The sequence below is a fragment of the Eupeodes corollae genome, chromosome 2, assembly GCF_945859685.1.
Source record: "Eupeodes corollae chromosome 2, idEupCoro1.1, whole genome shotgun sequence".
NCBI classification, from domain to species: domain Eukaryota; kingdom Metazoa; phylum Arthropoda; class Insecta; order Diptera; family Syrphidae; genus Eupeodes; species Eupeodes corollae.
In genome coordinates, this window is record NC_079148.1 from 124,288,954 (window position 1) to 124,313,596 (window position 24,643).

The following is a 24,643-nucleotide window of genomic DNA, read 5'->3' on the forward strand; positions in this document are numbered from 1 at the left end:
TCGAATTTAAAGTGTTTTTTGTGTATGTTCCTATATCAGCGTAGTGTTTAAAAGTTATAACAAGGTATGTATGTAAAAAACATTATATTTATTAAACACATAACTTTTTTTTCAGAATAAAGCTATATTTAAAATTAATTTTTTTCAGTGTGCAAAATTCAAACTCCCTTAATTTCCAGACTAAAACGGTAAATCAACATTTACAGTTATGTTAAAACTAAAATTGTCATATTGACTACTGAATGTCATCCTATTGACTATTGCGATAGTCAATATGACAACTCTGTAGTCAATGTGACAACTCGGTAGTCAATGTGACAACTCGGTAGTCAATGTGACAACTCGGTAGTCAATGTGACAACTCGGTAGTCAATGTGAAAACTCGGTAGTCAATGTGACAACTTTATACTGAATTTTCTATTCAGTTTTCTCCCAAAACCATTATTCTTTCTTTTGCTTTGGCGTCTGGTCGCAAAACAATTTCTTTCTTAAAATAAAATAATTTTTAAAGTTCTTAAATTCTAAATAACTGGAAATTATAAGTTTTATCTAGTTTCGTTAGTGAATTATTAAAAACACCCAAAAACTTCAATTAAAAAAAATTACAAGGTAAAACATTATATTAATAAGAAAAATATTTTGAGATATAAAGTTGGCGTCTTTTTTCAACTTAATATTTTTCAAAGTCATTAAATTCAAAATATTAAACCGATTAATATTGTTCAATAGTATCATTGGTGTATTTTGAAATACATACGTAAGAAATCTATTGAGAGAAATGTAAGATAAATCAAATCATATAATTAAAACAAATTATCTAAGGTATCAATACTTTAAAGAAATGCTAATTTGCCAAAAAAATGTAAAGACAACGTGCATCACATTTTCCATCGCGGTTTTCATATTGACTACTGGATGTCATCCTATTGACTATTGCGATAGTTAATGTGATAACTCGGTAGTCAATATGACAACTTTAAAATTTTCTATTGAGTTTTCACTTTTTTTCCAAATATCATTATTTTTTCTTGAGCTTGATGCCACAAGTAGTAAAAAAATGTCTCTGCTAAAATTAAATATTTTCAAATTTCGTAACTTCTAAATTTTAAGAAAAATATTAGTTTTAACTTGTGTCGTTACTGGATCTTTAAATAGATATTGAAATGTATGTGCATCAAATTGAATACCCCGGTTGTCATATTGACTACCGCGATCATCTTCGTTTTTATATAAATGTACTTTATTTTATTTATTTTGTATTAAAAATACACGATTGTCCTTAATATTTTTTCCATAGAGATGCAGGCATCGACGTAGAAGTTCAGAGAATTACAAAGTGGTATGATATCCAAGCAGTATTAAATAATGTCATGATAAGCGACCAAATCGATTTTGAAAGTAATATTGAACAAATGCGCAAAGATTTTGATGCGCCTTTATTTGTTTCATTTTCAGGTTGATATTATGCACTTAGGCCAAACACATTCTTCCTCAATGTCGTCAACTCTTAGCCATTCGACATCAATCCTCAAGGAAAAAACAGAGGAAAGCATTTAATGGAGATTTACAAAAGAAATGATTGCTTTCAACAACAAAAACGTTATTAAACAGAAAACTAAGAAATCATTCCGTAAGTACAAACAACAATGAACTAGCTTTTTTTGATATACTTGAGTTTGCAAATGCTTTAAAATTAAAAATAGGTTTCATTTTTGATTAAAAACTGTTATAATACAAAATATTTATGATTTAATGATTCAGTACTAAAAACACATTTTATTAACAAATTAAACTTACAATTTTAGATGCAGATACAGATACCGAAACTTGATAGCATAGCTTGAAGTATGACAATTTATCGGTCGAATAATTCAACAGCTTGTGGGCGGCATGTAGCCAATTAACTTCATCGAACAAAGCGAAATATTTGAAAAAGGGCCCTAATAAAAAAACTTAAGATACAGACTGGTACGTTACATAAAAATAGAAAAATAGTTTAAGTTGTTACAAGTTTCTGTTTTCAATCAAATAGCATACAATTTATGTTGAAAAGATTGGCGCAACATTTTAAACAATCTTATTTTAAGGGTTTAACAATTTACTAGTTAGTAATTCGTTAAATATTTTAAAAATTACTAAAGGAGTCCAAAATTAAAAAAAAAAATGTTGCGTCTTTATTTTCATTTGGTTTTAGTTTCAAATGAATAGTTTTTGAAAATCAAAAATATAAAAAACCTTCATATTTTTTCAGTTTGTTTTTTCTACACATTATGAGAAGCTTTTTGCCTACTAAAATGAAGCTTAAAACTAACTAAAATTGTTAGCAGGTCAGTTTTTTTTATTTCGAAGATAATATGAAGTTTTTCTAAAACAGTTCTTAACTGAGCACAAATTGATCTACAATCTTATAACCACTTTTATATGAATGTTTTTTCTTATTTCGTTATTAGATCGATAAAGACTTTCAAACGTTCTATGCAACGAGCACATCAATACCTTCCTTGTGGCAAAATCATTGGAATACATCAAAAACTTCATGAAGGAAAACATTATGGACAAAAAGGTTACAGAAACATTGAACGACTTGGGAGATACTAATTTTGGAGAAGGTACGTACAATTATAATTATGTTCCTTTTTTTATTTTATAATGATTGAAATAAAAATAAAATTAAATCTTAACCTATATCTTAATTATGTCTACATAAACAATTGTAGAAATTGATGTGTCAACATAATTTATAAATTCTCTGTATGAAATTAATAAATAAACAAATGTCAAACTGTGCATTACTAACTAATCCTTTTTTATTTTTATTCTTTTCAGGTGATTTCGTGCTAAAGATAATTAAAAGTATTCACTTCTAATTATTTTCAATAGCAGCAGTTTCAAGAAAATGTGAAACCGGAGCCAAGTCAAGAAGCAAATTCACCATCAATGAGTGACTGATGGCATTCATCTTTAAAGCAGAGACGATGCAAAGTATTAGAGGACAACATAGTATTCCGGAAATCCAGAGGTGAAACTATTCAACCTCTAATACTTACAGTAAGGGAACAAATTAATACTTAATTTTGTTATATGGCCACAAAATCAAGACAACCAATGTCTTAAAAGCTGTGGACTATTTTTGTTCAATTTAAACTTCATTGAAAGATGAATCCAATACTGTCAACAATGCAACCTACAGTTACGTTAAGTATAAAATTTAATTTAATTATAAACAGAAGTAACTCTGTTGTTTTTATTTGTGGTGTATTATTTCTTGGGTTTTACTATTTCTGAACAGTTTTTTATTTCTTAACTACATTCAAAATAATATGATTTTAAAAAAATATATAAAGTAAGCACATTAAGTTAGAAAAACAAGTAAACAAGAAACATCATTTCAACACAAGAAATAACACAAACAAAATTAAAATAACAAATTAAGCTGTTTTAGTTTTGTCCAACACTGTATGCGTTGTATTTAGTATATAAGTAATATTAAAAAATATGGAAATTATCTATTTAAATAAATGTGTTTATAACTAAAAAACGAATTTTGTTTTTAATGAAATTTAAATTTTGAAGATTTTACAGATTGGAAACAAACGGGGTGATTCCACAAAACACAAAACCGCGGTAGTCAATATGACAACTGCGGTAGTCAATACGACAACCGCGGATTGACTACCGCAATTGTCATATTGACTATCACAGTTGTCATATTGACTACCTTAGTTGTCGTATTGACTACCGCAATTGTCATAGTGACTATCACAGTTGTCATATTGACTACCGCAGTCGTCTTATTGAATACCGCTGTTGTCGTATTGACTACCGCAATTGTCATATTGACTACCGCAATCGTCATATTGACTATCACAGTTGTCATATTGACTACCTTAGTTGTCGTATTGACTACCTCAGTTGTCATATTGACTACCGCAATTGTCATATTGACTACCGCAGTTGTCATATTGAATACCGCTGTTGTCGTATTGACTACCGCAGTTGTCATATTGACTACTTCAATTGTCATATTGACTACCGCTGTTGTCGTATTGACTACCGCAGTTGTCATATTGACTACCGCAATTGTCATATTGACCACCGCAGTTGTCATATTGACTACCGCAGTTGTCATATTGACTACTACAATTGTCATATTGACTACCTTAGTTGTCGTATTGACTACCGCAATTGTCATATTGACTACCGCAGTTGTCATATTGACTACCGCAATTGCCATATTGACTACCGCAGTTGTAGTATTGACTACCGCAGTTGTCATATTGACTACCGCAATTGTCATATTGACTACCGCAGTTGTCGTATTGACTATCGCAGTTGTTATATTGACTACCGCAGTTTTCATATTGACTACCATAGTTGTCATCATCGTTGCCACAATGTTACAAGTGTAACAAAAGTGTTACACTTTTCTTAATTTGTTTGTATTTGTTACTATGTTACTTTTTTTTTCTTTTTGTTACACTTTTTTCTCCAAACTTTTCTTTTCTTTAAAAATGTGCTTTATGATTTTTTTAATCAGTGTGAAGTGCGTTTAAACAACACTTCCACCTATTGGTACACCTACGTCCTAAATTAAGTTGAAATCACCTTCATTCGACTCTACGAACTCGTTCAGTTACAGTTTAGTCGAAATCTTGCTATCCTTCACTTGAAATTCAAACTCGATCTCTCAATCCCGCATATAAACTTATGTTTCTATTAAAAATAAAAATTGAGCATTCTTTGATTTAAATCATTTTGCTTAATTTGTTACATTTTTTTCGCTTTTGTTACGTTTTTTAAAAAAATGTGTTACACTTTCGTGAAACCCAGGGGCAACGCTGGTTGTCATATTGACTACTGTGTTAGTCAATACGACAACCGTAGTTTCAATTTCTTTCAACCAAAGTTGTCATATTGACTACCGCAGTTGTCATATTGACTACCAAATTGTACAAAAATTTCAGATCTCAAAATTGACAACCGAAAATTGTTCTATTGACTATCGCGGTTATCGGCTGAAAATTGACTACCAAATTGTCATATTGACTACCAAAATAGTCAATAGGATGACTTTTTTCGTTCTGTGTAGGAGTTAACAAACCAATGTTGGAACAAATGTGTTGCTAAGTATGGCACAGACAACAGTTTCCAAGTTTTCGCCGAACGTTGAGTCTCCTGGAAAATAAGTATTGCCCGCAATGGATTAAATTTGATAGCTCTAAATTTGGAGACAGCAAGGACTATTATTATATTATAGAAAATTTAAACTACCGGGAACACTGGGCTGATTTGATGGTACTCATATTTTTTCTCCCTTGGGCAGTTTTAAGACTTCCCCTCTCTAAATCAATATGAGAACTCATAAAATTGGTAAAATCTCAGTCTGTTTTTTATTTATTGACATATTATTTTGTTTTTCCATTTTTCTAACACGAAAATCACTCCCGACGATAACTAATTTCTGTCGAGTGAAAACTATTGTTCCAAACGTTAATTTGTATGCTGCCGAATCTAGCGAAACAATCAAGGACACTCGATTGAACCAAAATGTGTGCTGCCAATGCTCGATTGTGTCCACTAAACTCGAATGTATCATGTTACGTGCTTGCACCCCTACATATGCCAAAAAAATTACTTATTTATTCTTTGTCAAACATCTACAAACGGAGACATTTTTTAAAACTTTTGCAGATCAGAAGAAAACAAAGAAACAATTTTAAAAATTAATTTTTCTTTTTTCTTTCGTAATATGTATGTGTATTAAATTCCATTTGATTATTGTTCATTTTACAACACTTTAACTGCCTCGATATCGGTAATGTTAGTAAATTTCTTCGATTACTTTCGGTTTTAATTTAACCGAAATTCATCAGCAATCCGCATATACAATACATTACCACACCTCTATTCAGCAACAACATAACCAAAGCTAAAGCATGCAACAATTGATTTATTATCTCTCTATCGAACACCACATGCATCATTTTGTCGATTGAAATAGTTAACCAAACCATGCCATGTTTTTGAAAGCGAGAGACTTTACCCAAAATCCGTTTACTTTATTGGCACACGTCAACTTTTCAAACGGCCCCCAAAAATCTATGCTCCTAAGAATATCATAGATACGTAATATATGCATGCATATTATATGCATACATATATGTAAATAGAACAATGCAGTTAAAACCATCTCAACAAAACAACAAGCTTCGGTCTCTCTATAGCTCTTTTATATGTAGATCGAAGTCAGAAAGGACCATGAACGAACATAAAAGGCCAGACAGTCGCATTTTATACGTTAATGGTTCAAATGCACTATGCTGATGCTGATGCTGAGGTATCCACCTATATAGTTGGAGTTGAGTTGAGAGAGAGTCCTTCTCGCTTTGTAGCCAGCTTTTGGCAATGCATAGAATTTCGTTTGAAACTCTGCCAGTTGAATATACAGACAAAAACACATCGAAAACTTGTATAGGTTAGGTATAGAGAGTCTTCCAAAGGAACGGATTATTTTGTTCAATGAATTCGAAAACTAATATATTACAATGCGTCCTTAGGAAAACTGCAAACAGGTCCATACCAGAGTAGTTGTCTGAAGTAAAGTATGAAGAGCAGAAAAGGGAAGAGTATGTAGCTCGCCTGTTGGCGACTGGCTGTAGGTTGCGGGCTTGAGGTTGCAGCAACATTTGTTATCTTAATTCCAATTCAATTTTCAACATTTCATATAGGTTTTGGGGCTCTATTTTATATATTTAGGTACTGGTTGCTCAGTTTCCAATTTTTCCGTCCTCTCCGTAAGTGCATGTTTGTGTGTTTCTTATTTTCGTGTCCAAAAGGTCCTTCGTCTATGATAGGTCCTGATTTGTTTGAACCAAATTATTTGGGAATCATCCAAATGTGTGATAAAGTGTTTTTGTGTGTTTTAAGGCGTTTTGTTGGCAACAGTTGCTGAATTGGTTGGCGTTGATTTTGTTTTTACAACCTCAATTCACCTTCCCGCACCACCGCTTCACCACTGCCACCGTCCCTCTTATATTCAATTTATGACATACAGTGTGATTTATGAACGTAAATATTTTTAATTTGTCGGTTAGCGACTATGACTATGTTGTGGAAAACCATTCTTGGCTCACCTTAGGTATCCCTATATAGATAGCTGATAATATAACTTAAATGACACTTTATTGTGGCAACAAATGGATTTATTGATTTGAAATTTATATTACCCAGAGAACTTCGCTCTTATATAGTATTCGTGTTGACATGTAACTTGCTGTTGAACGGCAGAACCTGGAAATCTAGATGTTTCGTAATTGTTATACTTTAGATGTACTAAGTGGATTGAATTGGTGATCTGGAAAAAGTGATTTTGAAAAATGCAATGCAAATAAGTGTAGGGTCATTAGATATCGGTCGATAAGTAATCGTTCTTATTAAAGTGGTCATTCCTGTATACAAAATAAGTAACCTAGACAAATAGTTTTTTTTTAATGATTCGTTGTATATATTCATAAAGGTATGTGAATTCTACCAAATAAGTGCAAGAATTTTAGACCTTTAGATTCACAAATTAAAAAAAGAACACGAATTTTAATACGCACATAGTGACATTGCCTATACAGTAGTTAGCTTCAATTTATCAATTAAAGTAAAAAAAATTCAAAGCTGTTATTAATTGCACGATGAAATAAGTTTTTACGTAACCTGTTGGCTACTATATCTATTATTTTTAAGATAAGTTTGAATCTTATTAGTAAACCAGAATCACTTAAATATAGCGTACACATTTTCAGTTCTCGTTAAGTTCATAAACAGATTTTTACAATTAAATGATAATTTGGGAAACACACTAATGAAATTCTATTCTTTTAAAATAGATTGTAGTAATTCTAGACATTAGCAGAGTACTACTGAAATTTCTTGTATTTTTTTAGATTTTGAAATAAATAAGAGTTCTTATTACTTTCAAATTAAGACTTCTCAGAAAAATCACCACTAGCAGCGTTTTTGAATTTCATCTAAGCAAATAAATTAAGCATTTAATATCACCATGAAAGAATTTGTTGCACTATCAGCTTTATTGCCAATTGCTTCTGCCACTCCTCTGTCAAATCGTTTAATTGTTGATTCTGCTTCAAGTCAATATCACTCTTAGGATGGAATCATTAGGATCATTTGTCAGCTAAGCAGGAAATACAATCTTTGAATGGAATTACCAGAGGACTCAAATTCAAACTATGTTCTGATGCTGGTGGTCCTAAGTTTAAGCAACCAATTCGCCAAAAACTCCTATTCGACTGCAATCAGATGTTCTGCCTTAGCTTGGGCAACTTCGGGTGTGTAAGCAATTGGTTTTGAAAGTTCTACTATTGGAGCTGATACTGCAGAAATTCGTCTTTTGGCTTCTTCGATGGCAGCAAAGTGACCAGATTTGGCAGCAGCAACTTTTGGAGTCTCTGCAACTTGTTGAGGATTATGTTGGGAAGGTTCAACTGGAGCTTCAACAGGCTTTGGAAAATTGGTTGCTGAAACTCAGAAATCATCAACAACAAAGTCAACTGTTTGAAGAGCATTGTTTGAGTCAATGTAACTGTAAATGATCCTCTGGGGATGCCACTCAAAAATTTTATTTCCTGCTGAGCTGACAAATGATCGTTGTAGCCGTAAGCATATTGGCCAATTCCTTCTTGGGAGTGATATTGACTCGAAGGAACAGTTAAACAAATTGATTGAATTGATTCTTATGATGGGTTATTAAACGAATGAATAACTCTTTTCTATTGACCACAATCAAAATCAATTATTGTGGGTCTTAAGTTGTAATTTAATTGTTTTCAAACAGGAATTCGTGTGGTCTGGTTTACTAATGAGGTGAACACTTTTTTAATGATAATAGAGATAATAGAAAATATGAAATTTAAAAACTTATTTTATGGCCGTTGTTGAAGAATACAAAATAATGCTGGCTTTTAGATAGATATAATTTAAAAAAATTTAAATCCACCATAAAACTAAAAACAAACTCGAAATTTATTAACGAGTCCGTCTATAAAGAAGGCAAAAGATATAATAGTATTTGTTATAATCAAAATTTTATTGATACACTGCTAACCTAGAAAATGACTTATATTGCCTTTTGAATCAAAAATGTTTGGAATTCTTCTTGAATTTTTATTTTTGTAATAGAAAAGGTTATAAATTAAATGAATTTTATAGTTTAGTTTAGTTTATTTTCATCAAACAGAGTTAAGCTCTTACCGACTACTTTAAAAAGTTAATATAATAATTAATTTACACAGAAATAATAATAAATAAAAATGGTAGCAATAGATAAATCTTAATTACAAAACAGATTGCGATAACAACATTTTTTTTTTTAAAACATCTCTTAAAATATTAGAACAAATATCTTTAACGCCAAAAACAGAATTCGTTTCTCTTATGCAACATGCAAACGGTTCGTTTCTACTATAATTTCTTCTATAAAAAGTCCCTCTCGCAAATGAAAATTAGAGAGGAGAGTCCTTGATGGAAAGTAAAAAAGTATTCGTTCTAACAAAAAAGAACATTTGATAGGATTGCTTATTAAATCTTTTGCAAACATCATTTCAAACATCAAGCATTTCGAAAATTTTTGGGATCACTGATAATTTGTAAATAGGCATATAATTGGTCAAATTTAGCTTAGAACGATCCTTAAATATTAGTGTTATATAAGAGATCTTAAAACAGTCCAAAAACTGTCCACTTTTTAAAAACTGGCTGAAAATCAAGCTGAGTGGTTATGCCAAAGAAACAGAGCAGTTTTTTAGTGCAACAGGGCCTATGTTATCTGGCCCAACACTTTTATTTACATCAAGACTAGCTAAAGCTTCAAAAACATCAGAAACAGTTAAGTCTATACTTACAATACCAATATTATAAGATGGCGAAAAATCAGAGGGTTCATTTGTTCCAGAAAGGTTTCGAATCTTTCCTTTTTTTCGAGCAGAGAGAATACGATTATTAAAAAGAAAGCTATTGAGACAGTCATATTCAATGTGGCACTGAATGTATTTCTGGTTAAGGGCCAGATTATCTTTTGTTGTTCTATAAGCTTTATATGCTTTTTTTCTATTTTTCAGATTAGATAATCTTTTGTTAAACTAGGGTGGGTTTAAATTTGGTTTATATATTTTTTTTGGAATATACATATCAAAAGTTTCATGTACATACATTGCAAATTTTTCAAATGCATCATCAAGGTATTATCCCAAGAAATTGACGACAAAAAGTTATTGATTGCAACAATGTTTTGCACGTTTATAATCAAAATAAAATTCTCATACATCAATTGTATCCTTTACATAAGTTAAAAACTTACACTCTACATTAAGGCATATATGGTGAATTGAGTTTTATTTATAGCAGGAAAATCAGTCTTATCGATAAAAGCTTCGAACTCTTTATCCACAAAAATTAAGTCTAATATACGATTTACATTATTATGAAACTTATTAACTTGAATTAAGTTAAATTGACTATAAAAATCTATCACTGACGATTCTATTTTGGTATGAACATTGTACTAAATACTTATCATCAAAATCTGGTTCCCAGCTTATATCACCAAGATTGAAATCTCCTAAGACTGATTGACAGTTAAACATATGCAAGTTATATGAATGCAATGAACTTCCTGGTCAAATATATCTTACACTCACAAATAAGTTTAAGTTTCTATTTAAATTAATTTTAACTATTAACTGATGAACATCGAAATCTGATGGATTGTTATCGGAAATTAGTTCAACTTGACTACAAACAAAATTATTTTTTACTGCAATGATAACAACTCCTCCTCTGTCAAAACCAGTTCTAAATGAACATCTATCTTTGCGAAATACTACAAATTGATTACAATTAAATAATTCAGAAGTAAGATGATTCTCCCTCAACCAAGTTTCAGTAAGTACAATTATATGTTAATCTTGAGATGCAAAGAATACATACAGTTGACTCAATTTAGTTCGAATTGCACCCACATTTTTGCAGTAAATACATAGATTTTTGAAACATTAGAAGGTCTAAACAGCCGGAAGAGACGAAACAGGAATATCAGGTACAGCATTAGCTGAAATTTCGTCGGTAGTTAAGTGCAAAACGTCAGTAGCAGGAACGAAATAATTTATTTTATGACCGATTATTTTAATTAAAAGCAGCAATTTCGTGTTATTTTAATAAATGTTAATATTTTGTTGAAATATACAATAAAGTACTTAAACTTGGTTTTTTTATCAAGAACTTCAATAGGATATAAAAGTTCCTATAGCTTAAAATGCATTGTATTAAACTGTAAATTCTATTGTTGTCATCTTAATCGACCGGTATTTACTATAATAAATATATTTTGGAAGATTAAGTAATCTGCAGTTCTTAGTTGACCTAAATTCCTTAAAGAAATAAAGTACAAATTAGCAACCTTAGCCTAAATCGTCTCCCAAAAAAATTTAATCGTTTTTCTAAAACATAATAAGAATAATCAAATCAATTCTCGTTTAAGAAGAAAGAAAATAAAATTTGAAGCCTCTCAAATACCAAAAGCTTGAGTTTTCAATTCTAAAGCATAAAATTCAATGAAAAACCACTTGAAAGCCAAAGTTTTCAACAGAATAAAAGAAAAAAAAATAATGCCTCTCTTCTCCTTTCAAAAAAAAATAACATTATTCTAAATTTATTTAACATTTTCCCAAGAAAACTCCAAACAAACAATCGGTTTAACAGAAACCTTAAATTCACCACCATTGCCACCAACATCATCAACGTCCTTTTCGTCGTTCTCGTTTGTCGTCGTCCATCTCCAATAATATTTGCAACAACACACACACAAAAAAAATATTTAACAAATTCCCAAACAGTCACCCGCACTGTTATTATGGGAAAGCACCATAACAGGACAATTTTCATCTTAACGAAAATTAGAAAAGGACCTTAACTCGATGAGCTCAAAAAAATAAACGAAAAAAAGTAAACAACAAAATGGGCATACTTACGAAAAATGAAAAAAAAGACTACATCACATGGAAAAGGATATAAATACTTTCTCAGGCTGAATTGAAATTATCCGCACGGATTTCCATGAAAAATAATATTCTATTGCTATCCGCAGCAGCCTACCGTAAACCAGTACCAGTAAACAAAGCAAAAAAAAAAGTCACCGTAAAAAAGAAGTCCTGACAGTCCTAAAAAATATATGAGAATATGAAGATATCACAAATAAAAAAAAGAAACTAAAATGAATGTATCGGAATAGAGCCTCGTGTCGTCTAAACTATACGAGCTCACAGTCACATCTTCTCCGCTCTTGTCGTCCTCGTCGACGACGCATAGTCGTTTCCGTTTGCACAGGAGACGGCTATACAAGGACGACCCCCAATTGTGTTTATTCTCAAATATCTTTTATCGGCTCAATAAAGAACTAAAAGGGGCGCACAAAAATGATACATTCCCAAAATCCGTACAGAATCTCTCTTCACTTCATCTGATGTACCACTGTGTGACACTGTGACACAGGGCTATAGTGGCGATGGCTATGAAACCCCCTTCTCATCATCCATTGGAAGGTTGGTTGTTGTTCTCGTCGTCGTCGTCGTCATAGTCGTCACCCGTAAAAGAGCTGCGGAGCAGGATTACCACTATCGGAGCTCACATGACAATGAGCCAGACAATGGCTAGGGGATGAGTTTGGAGTTGGAGTTCAGTGGAATTGAGTTAAGTTGAGTAAATGGGAGACAAGGACGAATAACGGGAATAAATAAATGAATAAATAGAGCAATTCGGTAAATGCCGTAATATTTCTTCACATATCATAAGTTTTTATGGTCTTATTTAAATTTTGCTCCTATCGCTCTCGCATTGCCATTGCCATTGCCAGCCTATTGCCTCTGTTGTGATGATGCCTTGCCTGCTTTCCGGGCTGACTGAAAGTTCCGGCAATCATGCTATTAAACAGGGTTGGGGGTGTCTTGGTTGTTCCCCAAACTATGATGCCAATAGACAACACACAAAAACACTGAAATTGGGATTTACTGTCAATGGTGCACCCTCATCTGCAGAGGATTGGGATTGGGACCGATGATGCTTGGGATCGGGAATGGGAATGGGAATGATATAAACATGGGGTCGGGGTTCAAGTGTTTGTCTCCGATATCCTTGGGAGTTTATGCGTTCTAGCTCGGGCGGCAAACTTAAGTCCAAATTGTATCTGAAGATATATTGTGCGTGAGTGTGAAAGGGGTTTATGCTGCTTGCTTTGCTTGCTAGCTGGCTGTTGATAGAAGAGGTTTATATTGAAGATATTCCGATTGAGCCTTTTTGCTCAATCTCTATTTCTGATGATGCTTTAAAGTCCTATATGTGAGGGGTCGGTTGGGTGGGGTTGGAGGATATCTGGTATTATTTGTGTGAATATATCGTCAATATAGCGAGGAAAATCAGGTCGCGGAGAAAAAGGATAAACGCAAATGTTTTCCCATATATTTTGTTTTTGTTCTGTCATTGTGACATCGTTCTGGATGTATACGCTTACGCTTACGCTTAAAGCCAATAGATATCCACACATAAACTCATACAGCTTCGCTTCTTTCATCAATTGCCTTTTGGGTATAAATGTATCTTTAGCTGATGGTGGTGTTGTTGTTGGTACATATCTATCTAAGTATAACCCAAAGATGCGCGTCTCTTATTTGGTGGTATCTATATGTAGGTAAGGTACGCTCAAAATTGACAATCTACTTGAGAGCGCGTTATCAGTGCGTCTCATAACATGCCTAAGTATGGCAATCGACAAGATTGGGGGCATAAGGTGTTGTTATAGAGGGAGCTATAGCTGATATATGCTGATGTATTATATTTGTCTTTTTTGGGTGCAAAAGGGGTTTTTGGGTGGTGGAGTTTCAAATTCTAGTCAAGTGATAGAAGAACCCTTGCTTGGGGGGATATTATTTAGGTGGTTTGTTTTGAAGTGATGTTTGGCAATTCGGAAAATTAAACTATATTATACTTAAGATGGTCTTGAAGTTGGTACGTTGGAGTATTATATAGAATGAAAACAAACACTTGGAGCGATAGATAAACGCCTTACGGTGCAAAGTAATTACACATAGCTCAACAAAGAAATTGGAAGAATAACTGTTTTGTTTGTTTTTATTCAGTAAGTAGATAGGTATTAGTAGCGGTGTCATTGATGGAAATACATTACCAAAGATATAAAATATTATCAACTTATAGATAGGATTTATCTTAACAAAGGAATGATGATGATGAAAGAATTTCATTAAGGATTTTTTTTAAAAAACACATGGCAAGAGAAAATTTTGAAAATAAACGAAATATGAGAATGAATTGCTGTGCGTTAGTCTCACTAGAATCCATAATCGGCTCGACCGATTTCTTTATTTATATTCTATTTTATTTGTTATAATCAAATTATGGTTAAGAAGAAAAATTGGAAAAGTTAAAAAATCGAAAACTATAAGATTATTAATTTTAAGTGCAATCACACCTGTCAAAAAATGAGTATCTACAGGAGTATTCTAAAATTGGTCATTAAATGGTGCAGGATATTAAATGGAAGGAATATGCGATGGTCAATAAAAGGTCACTTATATAGGGGCGCTAGATAGAACTTTGAAAGATTATCGTGATAACCAAAACATTTTTGGCCTAGTTATGTCTTTGTTGTCGTTAGACTCTTCTGGTTATTACAGGATAAATTACAAGCAATGCACTCAAATTAGGTTTGAAATCATCTAATTTGATGCGATAGGTAAAAACACTGAGATTGAGTTTCCCATTTCGCTGGAATTACCTAAATTACAACCTCATAGCTTAAAACTAAAAATCGCTTCCGTTATCATCATGTTGCGTGAAATTAATCAACCTAAATTATGCAATAGAACGATTTTGACTGTGAAAAAAATCAAGAATAATTTCATTGAACAATTAATAAGAAGAAAATGTTTTCATTGCACATATGCTAGTGATAACTCCAAAAGACTTGACATTTGCTTTGAACGACTACAATTCCAGGTGCACTTTGTCTTCGAAATTACCCTAATTATTAGAAAGGCCAATCATTGAAAGTTTGCCACATTTATTTAGAATATCTATGTTTTTAGCATGGTCAGCAGTATGTAGCGTGTTCGTGTTTGGAAAAACCATCGTCTATTTTTATTTATGACTGAAACATTTGAAATTTTTAGTAAAAAACTAAACATTTTAAACATACAGATGTTGCATACCAACTTCAGCCACAATATGGTTTGTGCTCTAACACAAACTTTAACTTCATGTGGTTAAAATTCACGGTAAATAAACACATCATCCACACATGTTTTTTATATCGAAGTCCAAATCTGAACAGAAATTCAACTTTTAACGAATTTGATGCTCTGTCTGACTCCATCAAATAATTGTTGCCCATTATTCTCACACTGAAATCGTCATTGCGGCGATTTCAATGTACACAATTCTTCTTGGCTTCGTTATTCTGGCCAGTCAACACCGGAAGGAAGGTATGTTGAGATCTTTGCTGAGTTAAATCAATTAATTCAGCTTGTCGATGAGCCAACTCGAATCCCTGACGTTGCGGGTCAATCCGCTAACACCCTAGACTTGTTTCTTACCTCTGACACTAATAAATACACAATTAGTGTATTACCGCCTCTAGGCACATCAGACCATTGTATCGTATCTGCAAAATTCTCATGTCTAAAAAACCCAGTTAAAGAAAAAAACTCCTATCAGAACCGTTTGGCAATAAGAGAAATCCAACTGGGACGGTGTCAATGAATTCTTCAGGAACTTTAATTGGTCACTATGCTTCGTCGATAGTGACGTGGATTCCAGCGCAGATATGGTTACAAATTTAATTCTTTGTGGAATGAAAAATTGTATCCCGAACAGGGTAAAATCTATCAACCCCAACGAGAACTCATGGTTTGATTTGAGCTGTTAAGAGGTTATTAGGATCAGAGATGTATGTTTCCGTTGTTACAAGGCCAACCCGACTAAGGAAAACCGGAATAAGTTCAAACAAGCTAGAAAGCTAGAAAATGGTCATATTCGTCGAACCAAATTTTTGCATGATCAGAAATTAAGGCAAAAAATACTAAAATGTTCCAAAGGTAGTACAAATTTCTGGTTATTTGTAAAAAAACGTACGAAACACCACGTCATCGTCGGTTCCAACGCTCGTCCACAATGCCACCCAATATGCAAGCTCTATTGAAAAAGCCAATTTGCTTGCAGCACAGTTTACTGTTAAGTCGACGCTACAGAAAAGTTTCATAAGTCCTCCGCGTAAATGGTTCTATGGGACGAATCTTCTTTCGCACTCGTGCAGTTGCAAGAGTACTGAAAGACCTTGACATACACAAATCCACTGGCGGGATAGTATCTCCCTAATTGTTCTGAAGAGGTGTTCTTCATCGCTGGAAAAACCACTGAGTAAACTTTTCCATCTTTCCTACTCTACAGGTCTCATTCCGAGTGGATGGAAAATAGCATTTGTCCAGCCTGTCCCTAAAAAATGCAAATCCTCCTCTCCCTCTAACTATCGTCCAATAGCACTCATGTCCCTCCTTTCCAAGGTCATGGAAACGATGATTAATTATCAGCTCAAGAAATATCTTGAAGAAGGGAATCTTTTTAATAACGGACAGTATGGTTTTCGTAGCAATAGATCCACTGGTGATCTCATGGTTCATCTCACTGAACAGTGGAACAAATCTTTACATCGTTTTGGAGAAAGTAAGATTATTGCACTTGATATTTCAAAAGCATTTGATAGAGCTTGGCACCAAGTTCTCTTATCGAAAATGTGTGCATTTGGTATTGATGAATCTCTTCATCGTTGGATTAGAAATTACCTTTCTAATCGTTCAATACAAGTTGTATTGGATGGTCTGAAATTCATAAAATAAATGGTGGTGTTCCCCAGGGCTCCGTTTTGTCTCCGGCTCTCTTTCTAATATTCATAAATGATCTTATGTCTGCCACTTCTGATCCATTAACCTGTTTCGCCGACGACAGTACCCTTAGCTTCTCATACTCGTTTATAGGTTCACATCCTTGTCCTTCGAATGTGGAATTTAAACGGCAGCGTATGATATGCTCATTAAATTCTGATCTTGACAGCATTGTACGAGTACAATGGGGAATCAAAAAAAAAATAGAATTTAATGCTTCGAAAACTCAATGCTGTCTCCTGTCGTTAAAGCGTAACACACCCCCGATGCCACTATTTATGAGTGGAACTTGCATCCAAGAAACTAATCAACTGTCAGTACTTGGTATGAGTATCACAGATCACCTTTTATGGAACGATCATATATTTGATATTTCCAAAAATGCTGCCAGGTGCTTAGGATTTCTCCGACGGTGCAAGAAATTTTTCACCCCTTCTGATCTGGCTGTAATTTACAAAGCCTTTATCCGTCCAAAGCTTGAATATATTTCGCATATCTGGATAGGTGCCCCCAAAACAAGTTTAAATCTCTTGGATAGAATACAAAAAAGGGCTTCAAAAATGATAGGCGATAGAACTATAATCGAAACATTTACATCGCTAGAACACCGCCGAAACGTTTAATGCCTTTCGTTGTTTTATCGATATTTTTACAAACAATGTTGTGTAGAACTAGCCAGTTGCATTCCACCCCTTAAACGATTCAGCCGTAATACTCGCACTTCCAGGAATGCTCATCAGTTTACCCTTGAGCTCAATTTCGGGCGTACTGTCAAGTATAGAGATTCTTTCTTAAATCGCACATCGAGAATGTGAAATGCTTTAGCGAACTCTGTTTTTGCCTCCCATTTTGACGTTTAGAACTTTAAGACCAATGTGCACCGGTATCTCCTTTTAAATCCTTCCCTTTTTTCCTAATGCTCGCACTTTGTTTAAATATAAACATATAAAGGGTACTAATAACCCCTTGAGCGTCTGTAAATTATAAAAAAAAGAACGAATAAGATATAGATAACATACCTAAAGAAAACATTCACATCAATATTGTATCTAATATGTCTAACAGAAAAAAGAAATAAAGTTTAAGATTATTTGGCGGGAAGGGCTTGATAGGTATACTGTACTTAAATTTGATGGTGAAATGCTCCCGAAGACTTGTTTTTATCTAAGAGGAAAATATGTACTAGACAATAAAATTTCTGGTTTTATTTACCAGAAAAAAAGATAATTTTTAAACTTCCAGTATTTCTGGTAATTAGTACCAGAAGACTGGATTTATCTTCCAGGACAAAATTTACCAGCAAACCAGATTGTTGTTAAATTAAACTAGCTTTCTTTTATTTTACTTACTTTTTAATTACCAAAAATATTGAACTAATTAAGATTTAACATTATTATTTGTACTTCAATTGCTCCAATTTTATATTTATTTACTTTTAATAAAAATGATCGAAAAAACTCAAGAGACTGAGATACGCTTTGGAATATTTTTAAAAATTATTTGATTCTAATATTAAATCTAGCCTCCGATTTGTCGTGAAAGCTAAGTAAATGTATAACTGAGCGAAAATAAATGGTATCATTACATAAAACTTAAACTTAAATTCGTACCTATGATATTTCAAAGTTTTTATGCTAAACTAGAAATACCTTTTTTCGTGCATTTTAAATAAATCGTAAATTATCTTTTATACCCAGCTTTTCTAATCTGAAGCTATTTATCAACTTATCATCGTATTATCTTTCACCCTCAAGAACATTCGTGTTCATGTATTCATTGTAATTTTTTTACTCCATTAAAATAAGTGAAATCATCGCTACACCTGCATACAAATTACAAAGTCAAAAGGATATTGTCCTGCAAATACAATTTCATAGATGTCAATCGAAAAACAATTTAATTAAAAATAAACAACAAAAACAACAACTAAATTATATGCCCAGAGCTAAAAAGTCACACACAAAAAAATTGTGTATAATTATGAAATCGAATGAATTGGGTAAAAACAAAACTCGTAAACACTTCCCATTCCCATAGTCGTAACCCCCCCCCCCCCCCACTGATATTCCCGAACGAACGACCAAACGACCGACCCTTCTTTAATATATATGTAGGTACGACAAGGATCATCACCCATCAGAGAGGTAAATTTTCAATTTCAAAAGTAACAATTGGATTGTAGGTTGGTTGGGTCTGAGTTCTGAGTATAGTAGTTATAATGTAAAAGTTGATGGAGGCGACGGGAGGTACACGTTTCAAATTGGCCATTTCACGTGAACGAACACCGACATGACATCGAGGACAACGACGACACCAATGACAGTAATCACATCGGGAATGGTCATTTTATTTCCAACATCAGCGATAAATAAAATTGGTAGGACGAAAAAACGAAACAAAAAAATAAAACAAATCGAATAAGGGAACGAGTAGATTGACGGATGTCATCTGAAAATGAACAATCGAACTTTAGATCGTCATTTCACCCACTCATCAATACTATACTCTTGTACACCTATCAAACTCTTCTTTTCTTCAAAGTTTTATAAAACACAGACCCCAGGCTATGTCTTATATTGGGATAGAATGTGAGAGTATAGGTTTAGGAACAACCACACCAACACCCCAAACGGCCAGTAAGTGAAGTTCTAAATTCTTTTATTGACCACCATCACCGCTTGGCAGAGAAAAACAATGGTCATTTCCTGCCTTAAGGGTTGGTTTGGTGCGGTCCGTTGGTTTGTTGGTTGTGTGGGCTGTGTTAATATTGTTTTCAGGGGGTTGTTGAGGAGGATGGTACTGTGTACGACGAAAGCCACGGTCACCAGTTTGAGTATCTTTTGAAAGCGAAAACTTTAATTTACAATTGATTACCTTTCTTCGAGGAACCCAATAATAACAAAAAAAAAGAAAGAAACGGAATTCTTTCGATGATATGGTTTTTTGAGGGGCTGTCGACCAAAATGGTTTGCTTCAAATTTGTTGGTTTTCTAAAATTTTGTGGTGACAGTAAAAGATATACAACTAAATGACATGACCGAAGCATCGATGACAGTTAACATTACATTTTTTAACAGACATAAAGGCGAGCAAGAAATATTATTTTCATTGGAAACAATGTTGCATGCGAGACACAAAAGTATAAATAACTTCAATTAAATGCACAATCAAATTTACATTTTAAGAAGTGTTTTTATTTAACTAAAAAGGTGCCCCGTAATTCATGTAACATTTGAACTTTAAGCGATTTATTAGTAAATGTTAACAACATATAGACATAAAGAATTAAGTGATATACGATGGAATAATTAATTCATTTTTGCATTTTTGAAGAACAACAATTGGATGCTGATTTATTTGACAAAAGTAACGAAATTTATTTTCATCTTAATAAAATTGTTCGCATTTGGTGTTCTGAAAACAGACAAGTAGTTTTGCAACAAATGCATTCACAACGCGTGATTGTTTGGTGCGGCTGGGTTATTCTTCTTCAAAAAACATGAATGTGTTTGTTATCATGGATTGCTAACTCATTTTTTATTATTTACATTTTAAAAGACGCGTGGTCTTAACAAGACGGTGCACGGTGTTTTGTAATCAGAATTGGATCTTGCAATTTAAAGCCATTGGACTTTTTTTCAGTTTTGTTTTAATTAAAATCTAGGCTTTGTGCAATAACCATTAGTTCAGGCACCTCCGATATAGTTCCCGAAAATTTCAAAAGGGTATGTCAGCTAAACCATGAAAAAAATGGAATTGAGTGCGACCAAACTGATTCCTTTCAATTCCTGCCTGTCTATCAATGCATTGATAACAACATTACCCGCGTTTTCTTGCAAAATCTATCAATAGTACAGTACTATTTTACACGAATAACAAAAACAATATCCGTAGTATGAATACTACCGATTAAAGTTAAAGTAGAATCTTACTACGGATGGGTTTTTGACATTTATACGTGTCTCGAATTGATCTTATATGATTTCGTTCTCAAATGTTTTAACGATTGATATTGCAATCGTATCTCGATGGCAGTGTTCGTTAGGTAGTTGTGTATTTATAATCATGTGTTCTCCATTGGCGAAAAAAAATCAATCTGTTACTGTTGATATTATTTAGTGTTGTTAATGAAAATGGACTAACTGGTCTTATTTTGCAAGAATGGAAAAGATAATTAAGTTTTGCTTTGTTTTCACTAAAGTTTTATCTCAGTTTAGATTAAATAAATCTTTTCGGTGTTTCTATCGCACGAAAAAATTTAAAAATGATTAAGTTTGACATCACTTTCTAAAATGTGCAAGTGCAAGTGAGGTAATTCGATTCTTGTTAAAAAATGAAGAATTGAATAGTTCAGTAATATAAAAGAATACGCTACAACTCCATGTGTAACTTTTTTCTTGTAAATTTGATTAGGATAAAACTATATTTTTTGTACACAAACAAAATTAACAGACCATAACAGACTCCGATCCCTGACCGGAATCGAGTCAAATCAAGCTCATTTTAATTCGATTCAGTTATATAAAGAATTGAGACGAGCTCCAAGCTCGCTTCAATACCACATGTTAATTTAGTAGTCTACGAACAAACCCCCTTCTTGAAGTTTTTATTTTATGTCAAAGCTGCAATTGTTAAATAAACTATTTTGATAGAATCTCAATTTGCAGTTGTTTTCTTACCATTTCTTCTTGAAAATTGTCGATTTTATGATTTTTAGTTAGTTTTTTTTTGCTGAAGTTAATTTTAACTTTTGATTTTCACGAAACTGTCTTCTATTATTGTGTCTTTTTTTTTATTAGTATTCTGACAGATCTTCTTTCAGTTGTACCAATTTTTAAAGACAAAAATCTGGGTACTGCCGATGCGTTTTCTTGGAAATTTTGTACTATACTATTTATTTATAGAATGCCAAAACAACAAGGGGTATGTATTTAACATAAAAAAAAGTTTGAAATCAATATCGTTCTTTGCTCAAGATAATTTAGTTCTTTCATTTTTTGCTTGATATCAATCCCTTTCCATCCATTTATCGTAAGCACTAAAATAAATTGTATCGTAAACGCAAAATCAGTATTGTAGATTATTAATCGTGCTTAGACTTAGATAATTTTTTTAATTGAAAATGCCGCTTATGATAAAAAGGTAGAAAAGGACTCGCATATTCTAGTCGAAAACCAGTTTCTTATAAAAAATTGTCGATTGGATGTTTTTTTAAAGTTCGTTCGTCAAACAATGGAAGTTATAAATATTTTTTGTTCTTAACTTTCCGTATGAAATTTTCACAATTCTCGACGTTTTAAGGTAACTAGTGTCGAAATAAAAGAAAAGATATCGACTTCAAACAAACTTTTTTGTACAGAAATGGCTCTTAACAAAGTTTCGTAGGTGTAGCATTTACCATAGGAACTAAAAAAAAAAAGCAATTTAGCTAACCCTAAATATCTCAGGAACCAATACCGCTAGCAACTTCATTTTGAACTGAAAAAAAAATTGTCACCTCGAATATTTCACGAAGAAAAAAAGATTTAATCTCCAAAATGAATGTATGCAACGAGAAATAACTTTTTGATATCAGGTAAAATTTGGAGAAAAATCTAACTAAATTTGATTTTCGACTCAAAATTTTTTTTTTTCAAATATTTGAGATTATGGTTTCAAACTAATTGTTTTGTTTTTCAACATTTGGTACGATTTTGAGAAAAATTGAATTCACATTGTTTTTTTATTTTTTATAAAAAATCAAACCAAAAGAAAACATAACTTAAGGTTGGCAAAAATTTAGGCTTCAAATTAATTTTATCTTACAACAAATATTGTTTCCGACATTCAGTTAATTTTTTTATAAAAATCCAACTGTCAGTTTTTTAATAATTATAAAATCTATAAGAAATAGTACGCTAAATTTTTAAAAATTGATGCTCGGTTCTCGATAGTTTGTGAACAAAAGAATATATTTGCTTCAAATTAATTTCATTCATCTTATTTACAATTTTATTTATATATGAAATGAAAACTTTTAAGAAATGCTAAAATTCGTAAAAATTGGTTTCCAACTAAAAATCTCGTTAACAAAAAAAAATTTGAGAACAAACTATTTCATCATATGCAAAATATTGTTGGTAATTTATAGTTCATTTTTTAGAATAATTTAACTATACATTTTTTGACAAAACACGAAAACCTACAAACTGTTAAGCAGACAAATAGACAGACGGGATGGGAAGTTACCAGCCTCTGTTTTTTTTTTTGGGGAAATTCTGTCTACACACCTTAATGTAATTATCTTTGAAACCAAAAACAATAGCAGTTGATACCTCTGATGGATCTCTTATTGGATACTGCGAACAAAAAAGAGTTTCCGAATGCATGGCGTGGCGGTGGTGAAAATATTGATAATTTTTTAAAATGTTCGTATATTTGGTAAAATTGTTTCACTATCCAACTGCAATATGACCAACAATAAACAAGGTTTGTAATTTTCTATTTCTTTAGTTGGTTGTCGTTTGACTGATATTTTTTCAAAAACTTTTCTTAACGATATTATGCTTCCTAAATTGTTTTCAATTTTAACTAATAATAATATTACCTATAGATTCAATATTTTTAATAATAATTAAAGCAATGTTTCTTATCGAAAAAAATTTAGATACGTACTTTTACTTTGTATTATGGTGTTACTTATTTCAAAATTCTATAACTCTGAAACTAATAGACCTTCAGAGATATGGTTTTCAACAAAAGCAAAAAAAATAAATCCTTTTAGCTTCAATCCTTCAAGCCCTTACTTTATATAGCTCTTTCTTTTTATGAAGAACATTTATGACGGTGTTATGTCATTATCCGAATGAAGAAAATGCTGCAGGACTTTTTTAAACCTACATAACAAAACTGTATTATTATAGTCGAATATGTATATGGGATAAATTTAGAAGAAGACCTCCCTCCTCAGCTATATCTCTCGCAATTTATCTTTAACACGCACGCTATGGCAACTAGTGCGAGTGCTGCAGCGGTTAGACTTGGAATATTGGTGGTGCGGTACGGCCAAAGCGAGTATATCTCGACAACAACATTTTATAGCCCACGCAGAAAACGAATTTTTTCAAGGATTCACATATAAATGAAACGACTATGGATATCCTTTGGAATAAAGTGTCTATGTGTGTTAGTCAATTTATTGTACCTTAAATACATATAAATTTATAGTATATTCATAGACATAGGAAACAACTTGGCTAAAATTACGAGTGCAATTTCTGTTGCAACTACCTATATATACGAAATAGGTCCTAGATTTTGCACCTGATGGGCGCAACTACTCGCACTCGATTCAATAATTTATTATCCTGTACGAAATTAATTTCACATCTTGTCTTGTAGTTTTGTATGCGCGTATATCGTATATCGTGTATAGTGTGTGGTGTATAGTGGTATCTAGATTGCAGCAGCAGTTGTTGTTGTTGTTGTTGTAGATCCTTCAGATGCAAATTAGTGTTCCTCCTCATGCTGACCTCATCACACATTAAAGGATAATAGCAAAGCGAATTGGAATCGGATTTGGCGAGGATATTCGATTGTGCGTAGCTAAGCGCGTGACGTCTGAGTACTTCCTGCCTTATAGTTTGATGGCCTTA

The 24,643-nt window shown here is 32.6% G+C and overlaps 1 long non-coding RNA gene across 1 annotated transcript; it reads left to right on the forward strand.

Annotated features, from left to right (window-relative positions):
* Positions 1 to 862: 862 nt before the first annotated feature.
* LOC129947702 (uncharacterized) lies at positions 863 to 3,436 on the forward strand. Its single transcript, XR_008781748.1, has 5 exons — positions 863 to 1,630; positions 1,806 to 1,968; positions 2,252 to 2,327; positions 2,451 to 2,609; positions 2,827 to 3,436. It is a non-coding gene; the product is annotated as an uncharacterized LOC129947702 (long non-coding RNA).
* Positions 3,437 to 24,643: the final 21,207 nt, after the last annotated feature.